Source organism: Panulirus ornatus, chromosome 16 (genome assembly GCF_036320965.1).
Source record: "Panulirus ornatus isolate Po-2019 chromosome 16, ASM3632096v1, whole genome shotgun sequence".
Classification (NCBI taxonomy): Eukaryota; Metazoa; Arthropoda; class Malacostraca; order Decapoda; family Palinuridae; genus Panulirus; species Panulirus ornatus.
In genome coordinates this window covers 44,457,358-44,469,904 of record NC_092239.1, presented here as the reverse complement: position 1 = coordinate 44,469,904, position 12,547 = coordinate 44,457,358, and the positions used below count along the sequence as shown (strand labels likewise).

The 12,547-nt window shown below is 40.3% G+C and overlaps 1 long non-coding RNA gene across 2 annotated transcripts; it reads right to left on the bottom strand.

Annotated features, from left to right (window-relative positions):
- Positions 1 to 6,770: 6,770 nt before the first annotated feature.
- Positions 6,771 to 8,502, bottom strand: LOC139753995 (uncharacterized). Of its 2 annotated transcripts, none has more exons than XR_011713799.1 (3): positions 8,286 to 8,502; positions 7,741 to 8,173; positions 6,771 to 7,241 (listed from the first exon to the last, which is right to left on the bottom strand). It is a non-coding gene; the product is annotated as an uncharacterized lncRNA (long non-coding RNA). The 2 variants fall into 2 exon arrangements; XR_011713800.1 differs by having other exon boundaries at positions 7,741 to 8,144.
- Positions 8,503 to 12,547: the final 4,045 nt, after the last annotated feature.

Genomic DNA, 12,547 nt, shown 5'->3' with positions numbered 1-12,547 from the left:
CATACTTCATACTTGCTGCACGTATTCATTCCCGTCGCCACCCCGCCACAGCTCCCTTTTCACATCCAGCCCCAAAAAGCTTTCCATTGTTTACACCAGACGCTTCACATGCCCTGGTTCAATCCATTGACAGCACGTCGACCCCGATACACCACATCGTTCCAATACACTCTATTCCTTGCATGCCTTTCACCCTCCTGTATGTTTAGGCCCCGATCGCTCAAAATCATTTTCACTCCATCTTCCCACTTCCAATTTGATCTCCCACGTCTCCTCGTTCCCTAGACCTCTGACACATATATCCTCTTTGTCAATCTTTCCTCACTCATTCTCTCCATGTGACCAAATCATTTCAATACACCCTCTTCTGCTCTCTCTTTTTATTACCACACATCTCTCTTACCCTTTCATTATTTACTCGATCAAACCACCTCACACCACTTATTGTCCTCAAACATCTTTCCAACACATCCACCCTCCTCCGCACAACTCTATCTATAGCCCACGCCAAGCAACCATATAACATTGTTGGAACCACTATTCCTTCAAACATACCCATTTTTGCTTTCCGAGATAATGTTCTCGCCTTCCACACATTCTTCAAGGCTCCAGAACCTTCGCCCCCTCCCCCACCCTGTGACTCACTTCCTCTTCCATGGTTCCATCCGCTGCCAAATCCACTCTAGATATCTAAAACACTTCACTTCCTCCAGTTTTTCTCCATTCAAACTTACCTCCCAAATTACTTGTTCCTCAACCCTACTGTACCTTATAACCTTGCTATTATTCACATTTACTCTCAGCGTTCTTCTTTCACACACTTCACCAAACTCAGTCACCAGCTTCTGCAGTTTCTCAGCGGAATCAGCCACCAGCGCTGTATCATCAGCGAACAACAAATGACTCACTTCCCAAGCCCTCTCATCCACAAGAGACTGCATACTTGCCCCTCTCTCCAAAACTCTCCCATATAATTTCCCAGGATTACTCGACAAGCTTAAACTTCTTTAGTTTGAACACTCACGTTTATCCCCTTTGCCCTTGTACAGTGGCACTATGCATGCATTCCGCCAATCTTCAGGCAATTCACCATGATCTATATATACAGTGAACATCCTTACCAACCAATCAACAAAACAATCACCACCTTTCTTCATAAACTCAACTGCAATGCCATCCAAACCTGCCGTCTTGCCGAATTTTTATCTTCATAAAGGCTTTCACCACCTCTCCTCCCTTAACCAAACCATTATCCCTGACCCTCTCACTTCGCACAACAACCCGACCAGAACACCTAATATTTGCCACTCTATCATTAAACACATTCAACAAACCTTTAAAATACCCACTCTATCTCCTTTTCATTTCATCACTAACTGTTATCACTTCCCCCTTTGCCCCCTTCACCGATGTTCCCATTTGTTTTCTTGCTTTACGCACGTTATCTATCTCCTTCCAAAGCATGTTTTTAATCTCCCTAAAGTTTAATGATACTCTTTCACCCCCAATTCTCATTTATCTCTTTTTTAACCACTGCACATTCCTCTTGATCTCTTGTTGCTTTCCCTGTAAGTATCGTCCAAACGCCTCTTTTTTCTCTTTCACCAACAGCTCCACTTCCTCATCCCACCACTCACTACCATTTTGATCTGCCGACCTCCCACCTTTTTCATGCCACATGCATTTTTTGCACATGCCATCACTGCTTCCCTAAATGCATCCCATTCTTCAACCACTCCTCTCACATCATTTGCTCTCACCTTTTGCCATTGTGTGTGTATATATATATATATATATATATATATATATATATATATATATATATATATATATATATATATATATATATATATATATCATTCATCTATTATACTTGATCTCTGTCTTCCACGTCAGCGAAGTTGCGCCAGGAAACAGACAAAGAATGGCCCATCCACTCACATACACATGTATATACATAAATAGCCGCACATGCACATATATATACATATAACTTTTTTATGTTTTCGTGTTTTGTCTATTCTCTGATATTGATTTGATTAACTGAATGTCTTAATTTCCAATCCTAAGAACTTTGATTTGTCCCTAAGCAATTTCAAAGCCAATCCAAGCATTAACCAAATCATTATCAGAAAATTGACAAAACTCGAGAACATAAATAAAGCTGTTCAAGATACACCCAGCTACCCCTTTTAATCTCTCCCCCTTACAACGGTTACTGCCAGACAAAACGGATAGTGGTTGGTCTGTACAGATTAGTGCTGGATGGCAGGACTCAAGTGTGATGTTGGGATCTAAATAACTTTGATAAGTATTGGCACCTGATGAGGTGGATTGTCTCCACAAAACATGTCGTGCCACATGTATAGAAAAATTGCATGTTAGATAGGATTGTATGAACTCCTACTGAAGTACGATTCCGTATTCATACTATCATCATGGCCAAGTGTGATCATCATCATACAGCGCTGGTGGTTGATTCGGGTGATAAACTACAAAAACTGGTGACTGAGTTTGGTAAAGTGTGTGAAAGAAGAAAGCTGAGAGTAAATGTGAATAAGAGCAAGGTTATTAGGTGCAGTAGGATTGAGGGACAAGACATTTGGGAGGTAAGTTTGAATGGAGAAAAACTGGAGGAAGTGAAGTGTTTTAGATATCTGGGAGTTGGATTTGGCAGCGAATGGAACCATGGAAGCTGAAGTGGGTCACAGGGTGGGGGAGGGGGCGAAGGTTCTGGGAGCGTTGAAGAAAGTGGAAGGCGAGAACATTATCTCGGAAAGCAAAAATGGCTATGTTTGAAGGAATAGTGGTTCCAACAATGTTATATGGTTGCGAGGCGTGGGCTGTAGATAGGGTTGTGCGGAGGAGGGTGTATGTGTTGGAAAGATGCTTGAGGACGATATGTGGTGTAAGGTGGTTTGATCGAGTAAGTAATGAAAAGGTTCTCTTAAGAGAGCGTGTGTAATAAAAAGAGTGTGGTTGAGAGAGCAGAAGAGGGTGTACTGAAGTGGTTTGGTCACTTGGAGAGAATGAGTGAGGAATGATTGACAAAGAGGATATATGTGTCAGAGGTGGAGGGAACGAGGAAAAGTGGGAGACCAAATTGGAGGTGGTAGGATGGAGTTAAAAATATTTTGAGCGATCGGGGCCTGAACATGCAAGAGGGTAAAAGGCTTGCAAGGAATAGAGTGAATTGGAAAGGTGTAGTATACCGGGGTCGACGTGCTGTCAATGGATTGAACCAGGGAATGTGAAGCGTCTGGGGTAAACCATGGAAAGTTTTGTAGGGCCTGGATGTGGAAAGGGAGCTGTGGTTTCGGTGCATTATACATGACAGCTAGAGACTGAGTGTGAACGAATGTGGCCTTTGTTGTCTTTTCCTAGCTCTACCTCGCGCGCGTGCGGTGGAGCGGGATGTCATTTCATGTGTGGCGGAGTGGCGACGAGAATGAATGAATGCAGCAAGTATGAATTATGTACATGTAGATATATATGTATATGTCTGTGTATGTATATGCATGTATACGTTGAAATGTACAGGTATGTATATGTGCGTGTGTGGACGTGTATGTATATACATGTGTATGTGGGCGGTTGGGCCATTCTTTCGTCTGTTCCCTTGCGCTACCTCGCTATGCGGGAGACAGCGACAAAGTATGATAAAAAATGAAATATATATATATACATAGATACATATATATATATATATATATATATAGAGAGAGAGAGAGAGAGAGAGAGAGAGAGAGAGAGAGAGAGAGAGAGAGAGCGTTAATGGGATGGTCTTGACTAGGGCTTCAGCTGCCAGTGCCGTCTTAACACAAACAAACAGGTGTGAACCAGGGATCCGACAAGGGAGGGGCGAGCGGGTACGAGCGGCGGGATGACTGATGGTGGAGGTAAGGGAGGGGAGGAGGGGTCAGGGTGTTAACAGACATGTTACGATTCCATCAACCACGTAACATTACGATTGTGATTCCAAAGGTTTGTAATTGATTACGATTAAGAGTTACATTATCGAAGGAAAACAGGACCAAGCAGGTGTTTCATTAACTGAAATGTGACGATGAATATTAGGCATAATAAGATGTAAAAGTTTTCAAAATTACATCTGGTTGGCCAGCTGGCAGACCCAACTGAACGTAATCAGTTCTCACCCCCAGCTCTCACGTTCTCCGCTAACAACGTAACGCTTGGATTATAGCCTTTTCTTGGGTATTTTTTATGTAATCTTTATAGTTACGACACACTCACAATCTTAGTATAGGCCTATTCCATTTTCTATTTTAACCTAAATCTACTATTTTCTGTGGAAAACATGAACGAGCTTCACAACTGGCAAGTAATCATAAGGTAATCATGATTACGATTACTTTAACAGTAGAATCGTATACGATTACAGTTCCTTAAAAATCATGGAATCGATTTCAATGATTACGATTACATCATGTCTGCAACGTAGCACTAAACGAAGGTGTAAGTAATAACTACGAGAGCAAAACAAAGCATGAACTTTAACAAGTATTAACTGTTATACGTAATTTGCTGTTATCTACAGTTTATAAATACTATGGCACATCAAACAAAGTCCTCCTCCACCTACCCCCCCTTCTCTCTCTCTCTCTCTCTCTCTCTCTCTCTTGCCTTTTTCGTGCATGTTTCTTCTCTACATTTGTTAACTTTTTGAAAATACTGCTACCTAGTCGAAGGGTGATAATGATAGGTGGCTGGTCATTTACGACAGGATGACTTTGATGAGAAACTTAGTTTACATATTATAATCCTTGTAATTGTAATCCTTTTCACCTCGATCATCCATGATGACCATCTGATATATGCCTGTTTACGCAGTGACTACCATCACTGCAACAACCTCACCAACACGGCACTACAGTAGTTATGTTATCACTGTTACAACCTCAGCATTTGTCCAATTACTTTTGCAGTGACTCATACTACTAACGAGTTTCCCATACTGTCAATTACAAGCTCATTATGGCTCAGTAGATTAGAGGATATGGTTGACTGCCCAGGTCTTTCTCTCATTGTAACTGTGTGCTCGTTTGCCCTTTAATACTGAACCACTCAGGCGTTCCTTGTGAATGAATGGCAGTCATGAGACCAGCTGATTATCCCAATGAGAGGCAAGTTTTAAAAGAACTACAAGTAATATTTTGAAATCTGCATTTCCTGAAAAACCAGATCTTGAAGTAAAATGAATCTCATTTGTCATTAGAACTTCACACTTTCCTGTATGATCGTTCAACTACTGGTATTACATAATATCCCTAACTTCGTGTTTATCAATTTCCAATTGTCCTAATGAGTATCCAAGAAAGTAAGATATTAATCGTTTTCGTTAGGTCGTCACAATCACTTCGTGAAATTGTGTTAGACAAATGTTAATAATAGAGCGGCGGTCAAGAGCGCTTCATAATCATCCTTGTTGGTATTAGTTGATGAAATTCGGTATTTCAAGTACTGACTCACTCACCTGGAAGTTAGGTTAACATTTTAAATGTACTTCACTTTATTATGACAACTTTGTTATAGAAATCTCCCTAACCTACGCCTGGGAGACAATGTGGAAAGCTTGATCAGTTGACATGTAATCCATCATAATGTATTTGGCCGACCCGATCTAAGTGCATCATCACACTGTAGTGCAAACATTACAGCCATAATTATGGTATATTGTTGCATCATATGGCAGTGTCAAGTAGGGTTTCCATATTCAAGGTTAATGGTAGGTGATAAAGTTTGTTCGACATAGTTAAGATAAACTGAAAGTAAACATTGAAATAGTTTGTCCCACTAACAGTAAACAAATTAAAAAAAAAAAAAGGCCAGAGTGGTCGATCTTCCAAATTTAACACAGTAATTGCTCAGTAATTCTAATATTTATTGCTCAGTAATTCTAATATTTATTGATCAGTAATTCTAATATTTTTTCTTCACAGCCCCATATCTTTTTTTTTTCTTACCACTGGCAAAAAACGAAAGCTGGGCAGAAAGCATTATGTTAGTAACTGTATTACAGAGAGAGGATTAAAATAATCAAGCTCAAATACTTGTAGCTCAAGTAGAACAGTGCAGCACTCTGAGCTGTTGGGGGAAGTTGGGTGCACAGAGGACACACGATCTACTGCTCTATGTCTCAAGACAATATAGGTCATAAGGGAATGAAAGACTGCTGTGGAAATATTAGGAAGGGGGGGACACGAGAGGCACCACACGACTACCAACTTTATTCCCACCTGGAATAGTGTGAATAGGCATATTTTAAAAACAGTTGCCACCTTAATTATTAACATTGCCCGACGAACAATTGGTGGATGGAATGGAAACAGTTTTAAATCATTCAAATATTGTATTTACAAAATATTTCCTTACACAGTAGTATCTTTGGTGCTGTAATGCCATTACCAGAAGATGGTACAGCAATTACTCTTTGGGGTTCATAAAATGTTGAATAGGAAGAAAAAACTGATGTAGGAGGGAGTTGGCCGAGGGTAACAATGCTAAAATGAAGCTCCTACGGGAGTGTTGTGTCAGCAACCGTCAAATCAGTTTTCTTAACATCTGCGTTGTTGTATAGTGCTGGCAGCGGCCTCTGCCTGCTGCCAGTCCACTCTAACCCAGTCGCTCAGTGAGGCATCAGAGATAATTCATTTTCCTTCTGCGTAATAATCAAGAGAAACGATTATATTACGCCTGCTAAAATGTGATAGATTGGTTATCTAATTCGTTTATTCATATGTTGATTATACTTTTCAATGAAACATCTGTAACGTTTAAAAAAAAATTCAATAGAGGCAAGTTCAGTAGGAGACTCAGACAACTTAGTATGTTTTTCCCAGTCTACTTTCTCTGTAGCAAGTCCAGCCACCCTCCTTCTCAAGCACTGCCCTAAATCTGTGTGGTGTAGAGGAGACATGGTTGCGGACGATGTGAGGCTGGTTCCTGAAGACTTCCCATGTTGACTAGTGTGGGAGAAAAGTTCGTCAGGCGTCCGCTCCCTCTCCGGCTCCCAGCAGTTTACGATATTTGCTCAAACATCTTCAGTGGTATTTATATCGCACCCCTTGTTTGGCCACTCGAGAAACTGCGGGTCCTCTCTGCCAGCAAACCACTGCTAAACAGCCCGGTCCGTGCGAGTAATGCAGCGATCGTGAAGAAAGAGGATGGAGCCGGAGGGGAATGGGAAGTTCTGCTCCTGGAGCGAAGGGAGGAAGAAAGTCCTGTAAAATATGAATATATTTTGTAGCGGTAAACCTGGTTAAGTCTAACATGCCACTGCCACGCGCCCACTCAGCGCCTCCTCGTACATGTTCCTACGTTCGTATCTGGTGTAATAGTTGCACACCTTGTTTCCTAGCAGTGCTTCAGGGTTTTGTTAAGTGGCTACGGTTAGTTACGTTTGAATAAACTTTTCTTAAATATTTTTTCAATTAACCTGACAAATTAATGTACCATAAAGAAAGATTTTGAACATAAACCTCACCTATTCTGTATATATGATACCATTTCACACCTGCGGAATAGCATGAACGAAAATATAAGATGAATGAACAAGCACCATAGTCACTATCCTCCTTCATCATCAGTTCACATTTAGTCTTGATATTGAAAGATACCAGACTCGTTCTTATGACCGTTAAGGAAAGTACAAGTATACATACTATAGTATGAATTTTGTATGCGTTCATGTATTCTAGCATAAATCATATTTGTGCTAACCTAGTATTAGCAAGTCTCCACAAGTGTATTCTACCATGGTTGTTGCTGGTAAAAGTCTTCTTATCAGTGAAGACCAAACTGGACCTAAAATCCTTATCCTCTGCGACACTGGCGAGTAAAGGAGAGGTGGCCAGCACTGTGTTGGTCGGTGAGGTGGCCAGCATGGTGTTGGTCGGTGAGGTGGCCAGCACGGTGTTGGTCGGTGAGGCGGCCAGCACGGTGTTGGTCGGTGAGGCGGCCAGCACGGTCCCTCGCAGCAGAAACCCTGTGGTGAACCTCACCGGGGCCTCGTGTAAACACCGCCGGATAGTCGCCGCTGACACTGGCAGCTGCAGGTCCTCGCGAGTCCTGACTGCGTTGCTGAAGGGGTTGTCCTGCACTGCACGTAGTACGGCCTCGTCTTCCTGGCGGATGGTCAGCCGTCGTCTCTTTTCTATAATAATATTAAAACCACTGACACTCATAGCCTATAACTCATTATAAATATAGGAGATTGTAGCTTTACTGCTTACCAGAATTATAGCACTATATACAGCGATACTTACATTCAAAGTATGTTCAAGTTACCAAGGTCTGTTCGATCACCACCAGTTCCCTCGTTCCCTCTGATCCACTTTGCCACCGTGGAAGGGGAGATGCAGAGTTGTGGGCGATGATGACCCAAATAGAGAGACCGACCAGTCCCGCGAAGGGCGATGATTTGCTTGTGCTTAATTAGCAGGTCTTGTGTTGTTGGTGTTGCCACGGTGAGCAAGGGAGAAGCAGTGTTCCACTTCAAGCAATGATGGTATGACAACACCTCGGGTTTGGGTCATGATTGCCAACTGACAAGATGATGTAATTGGCTGGTTTCACGCGTTATTTTCGCTCAGTTTTATTCTTAGACTTTATCTTTATTTCCAAACTGGAATCACATTATACGATTAGTACCGTATAACGTGAGCCATTATCCATAACCAAGACAGAATTTGCATAGTAAAGATTTTATTATTGTAATATTTCAGTATTTGAAGAATACAGGCATTCCCGATACCATAGACTTGCGAAGTCCTTGAATACTGCTGTTATAATAACGTGTAGGAGCTGCTACATTATACATTAGTTCATTACTATTGCTATATACAGAATGTGGCAGATTTAATCATTTCTTTCAGTTTAACGACAACACTGTAGCCTGAACCTGCTTGCCAAGTGGCGTGGAGGAAATATTCTCCCTCACTACATCACTGTAAAATCACTTCCATGTTCAGATGTCATCATGTCACAGGCAGTGCCAATATAAACAATATGGCTGGGCGACCTCTCATTAATATGGACTTTATGCTGTCCCAAATATTACTTGAACCGGCTCTATCTTGTATGCTTACACCAAGCACGTAGGCAATAAGCTCCCAAGAATTTTATCAATCAAACACTAAATCATGAAGCATTGAGGCTATTACACCAGGACAAAGTACTGTATATGTTCACAGGTTACAAGTTTGGCAGGATTTCTTATTGTTGTCAGTATTACGAAGCTGAAATTTGATCCTGACCATTTTAATCTTAAAAGTTTTGATTGGAAGAAAAGATCATGAGAGAGTGAGAACAACATTTATAATTTAAATGTTCGTAATATAAATCTTGGCTAAGTTTGGCAGAGTATGATACGCGCTCAGTACATCATTCTATGTTAGTTACCTCCTTACAAATTACACTTCTCATTTGTTTACAAAAATGAGAGCATTGTGTAATCACAATATGTTAAACACTACTGCTTCTCTCTAGCCTAACTTTTCTACCACAGCTCGTCTTCCTCCAGTCTTCTCCCCCTTCCGTCTTTACCCTCTTACGCTCGAGACGCTTCGAATCCAGACGAGCAGAGCTTCAGTGTACTTAGAGATCAGCGTTTGTAACGCTAACTGTACCAGCCAGATGTGTGGGCAACTGTACATATACGATTCTGTTCATGTAATGGTGCTGCATTGACGCGTATGAAATCTAAATATCGCATTACACCAATAAGCACATGCTAAAGCAGTGAACGCATATCTTTTTGTGGTCGTTGCTTCACATTACATTATGTAGTTTGTACATTTTACATTACGAGTTACAGCAAAATAAAAGGTGGGGGGGGGGGGGGGTAAAGACCGAAGAGCAGGAAAAAATGAAGGAAAACAGTTTAGTTAGGTCGATGGACGAGGCAGCTGGTGTATCAGAGAACTGAGTTATGATGTCAAGAACACTTGTCTGTATCTTCCTCTGCAAAGGATATAACTTGAACACGCGTCACAGACCTTGTGAAATCAATATGTGCTGGGGAGAGTAACTCAAAGTTCATCTAGATTCCAGGTAAGTGTCGCACTGATGATGTTACATACATTGGGTTGTCGAAGTTTAGGGAAGTAACTCCATTGAAGAACCTTAATGAAAAATGGGAAAACAGTTGCCCATGACTGAAATTGGAACCCAGTGTTGAGAGCAAGTACTTTTATGGTGAAAGTTTTAAAGTGTAATTAAACACATATAGGGTGTTCCAAAAATGTATTTGCTTTTTGACACGTATAACTCACTGAATATTTTTTCTTTTTATCAGATCCAATTGACCCTGAAAAAAGACAAAATTAGTGAGTTGTAGGATTTCAAAAAGTGAGTACATATTTTTTGAGACACCCTATATTCGTCACATCTGTTTGGATGGCAAGTCAGTTAGATCCCTAAATACATACGTGAAATATGGTTCATGGTAAAAACAACATGTTATTCTCCCAAGAAAAGGAAAAAGGAGATTATTTACCATCCCTTTGAAAAAAGTATATAAGGTCTGCATGTTTCTGAGGAACCTCATTTGTTTTTCCCCGATGACACAGTATAGTAGGTAGAATCCTGAAAGACTGGAATCGTATTCAAAATAGGAATATGAAAAACGGACCTGAACTGTAAGAAATATAATACTTTCTGACCATGAAACAGCGCTCGTTAGATCTCCAAGGATGATTTTATAGACCTTGTTAATGCTAACTGATAAGTAGATAATGACGTAGATAATGACGACTGTATGAGCTGTGTATTGATACTGAAGTTTCCTCTTAGTACTGATAAAGAAAACTGGTGTCATGCAGGGTAGTGCACTGTAGCCTGTGTTATTGGCACAAAGACGCTGCTTTCATTGCAGTGGATTCATCTCGAAAGTAAGATTTTTCAGTGTGAATAATTTCAAACGGTAATAGAAAACGAGGAAAGAAAACGAGTTAGCGAGTTATACGTAGAGACTTGAAGTATAACTGAATGATGGCAGCTAGTATGGAAGAAGGCTTATTCTACGAGAGATTATTTCCATCAGTCGTTGGTGACATAACTTCTTGGGGCTACCATCGACCCAGTTAGTTAATCAAAGCAACGACTGAAATATACTATTTGATCATATTATACACCAGTTATACTGGAGGGATATACTCACTGATATACCGAGACACATGATGATGAGATCAAGTCCCAGTTTTCCTAACATAACTGATCTGTATCAACTGATAATAGGAAACTGCAGACATGGCTGAAGACTCGTTGCTTGATGAGTATTTATGGAACTGAGACGAAAGTGGTGTTACCAGACTCCGCCTACATGTGGTTATGCGGTGAGTGGATTCTCATCTTCAGTGAATTCGCATTATTGTAAATGGACGAAACGAAGTTCCATCTCGTCAAAGAGCTTTTCGTTATAAGGTCTAACATGTCCCTGCTACTGATCGTAGTGAAGCCTTCTAGCCTTGAAGCCTCAGAAAACGAGTCCTGAGTTGTTTGACACAGCCGACGACATGATATTTATATTGATAGACAAAATATAGTCATAGGAAAAATACATAATCAATATGTAATTGAAGAATCAATAGCAGAAAATGTTATAGTAGCAGGGTAGACTGGTGTAATCGTACTGGATATATTATGGTGTATAGAGATTCAGTGGTATTATCACAGTTTAGTTCAGGAATAGATTGTCTAGCATCTGGAGCTCCTAAGATTCTAATATCTGATTAACTTTTATTTTTATCTATGACTGAAAAGATGTCAGAATGTACAATATGGATGTTTTGGTGGCAATGTCTTATAAGAAAGGAGTGAGGCGGACTTGTCATGAGTTGGGTTGTTCTGTGGGATTAAAGTGTTCAGTAACTCTGTCTGGTAGCAACTACGAATATATCTGACACTACCTACAGTCGTTCATCACAAAGAAAAACCCGGTATCCAAGAAGCTAATTTCTCATGTAACAATTTTCATGTTCTTCCTCCAATGTTTGATATACTTTTGTCATTATCAACAGACAATTAAAAGTTACTGAGCACTTTTGTTCATCCCTATAGAACGGACCGACTCATGAAAAATTCTCCTCACTCTTTTATGATTGAATATTGCCTCCAACAAGAACATATACTACTTTCCAATTTTCAGTTTCATTATTAGATAAATGTAATAGTGATTTGGACGTTAGATTTCTAGAATCCCAACATACTATGTAATCCAAGCCTGAACAAAACTGTAGTAATTCCTCTTTAAACATAATAAGAGACACTTCACCGAATACTTACTGATTACATTTCGATTACTTATTTCTAACTATTCTATCTAATTAGATATATAATAATGTGTTAGTTGTGTGAAAACTACTTATGGGGAATTTCAACTGTGTGACTTCTTCATACCAGCAATGTAGATTTCTTTCGGATATGTTATACTGACTCCAAAGTAGTGAGGTACCATCAGTGAGAATGTGTTAGATACCGTAAAGACACCATAGAATATGGAACTCCCGAGAAAGTATGTGGGATTCAC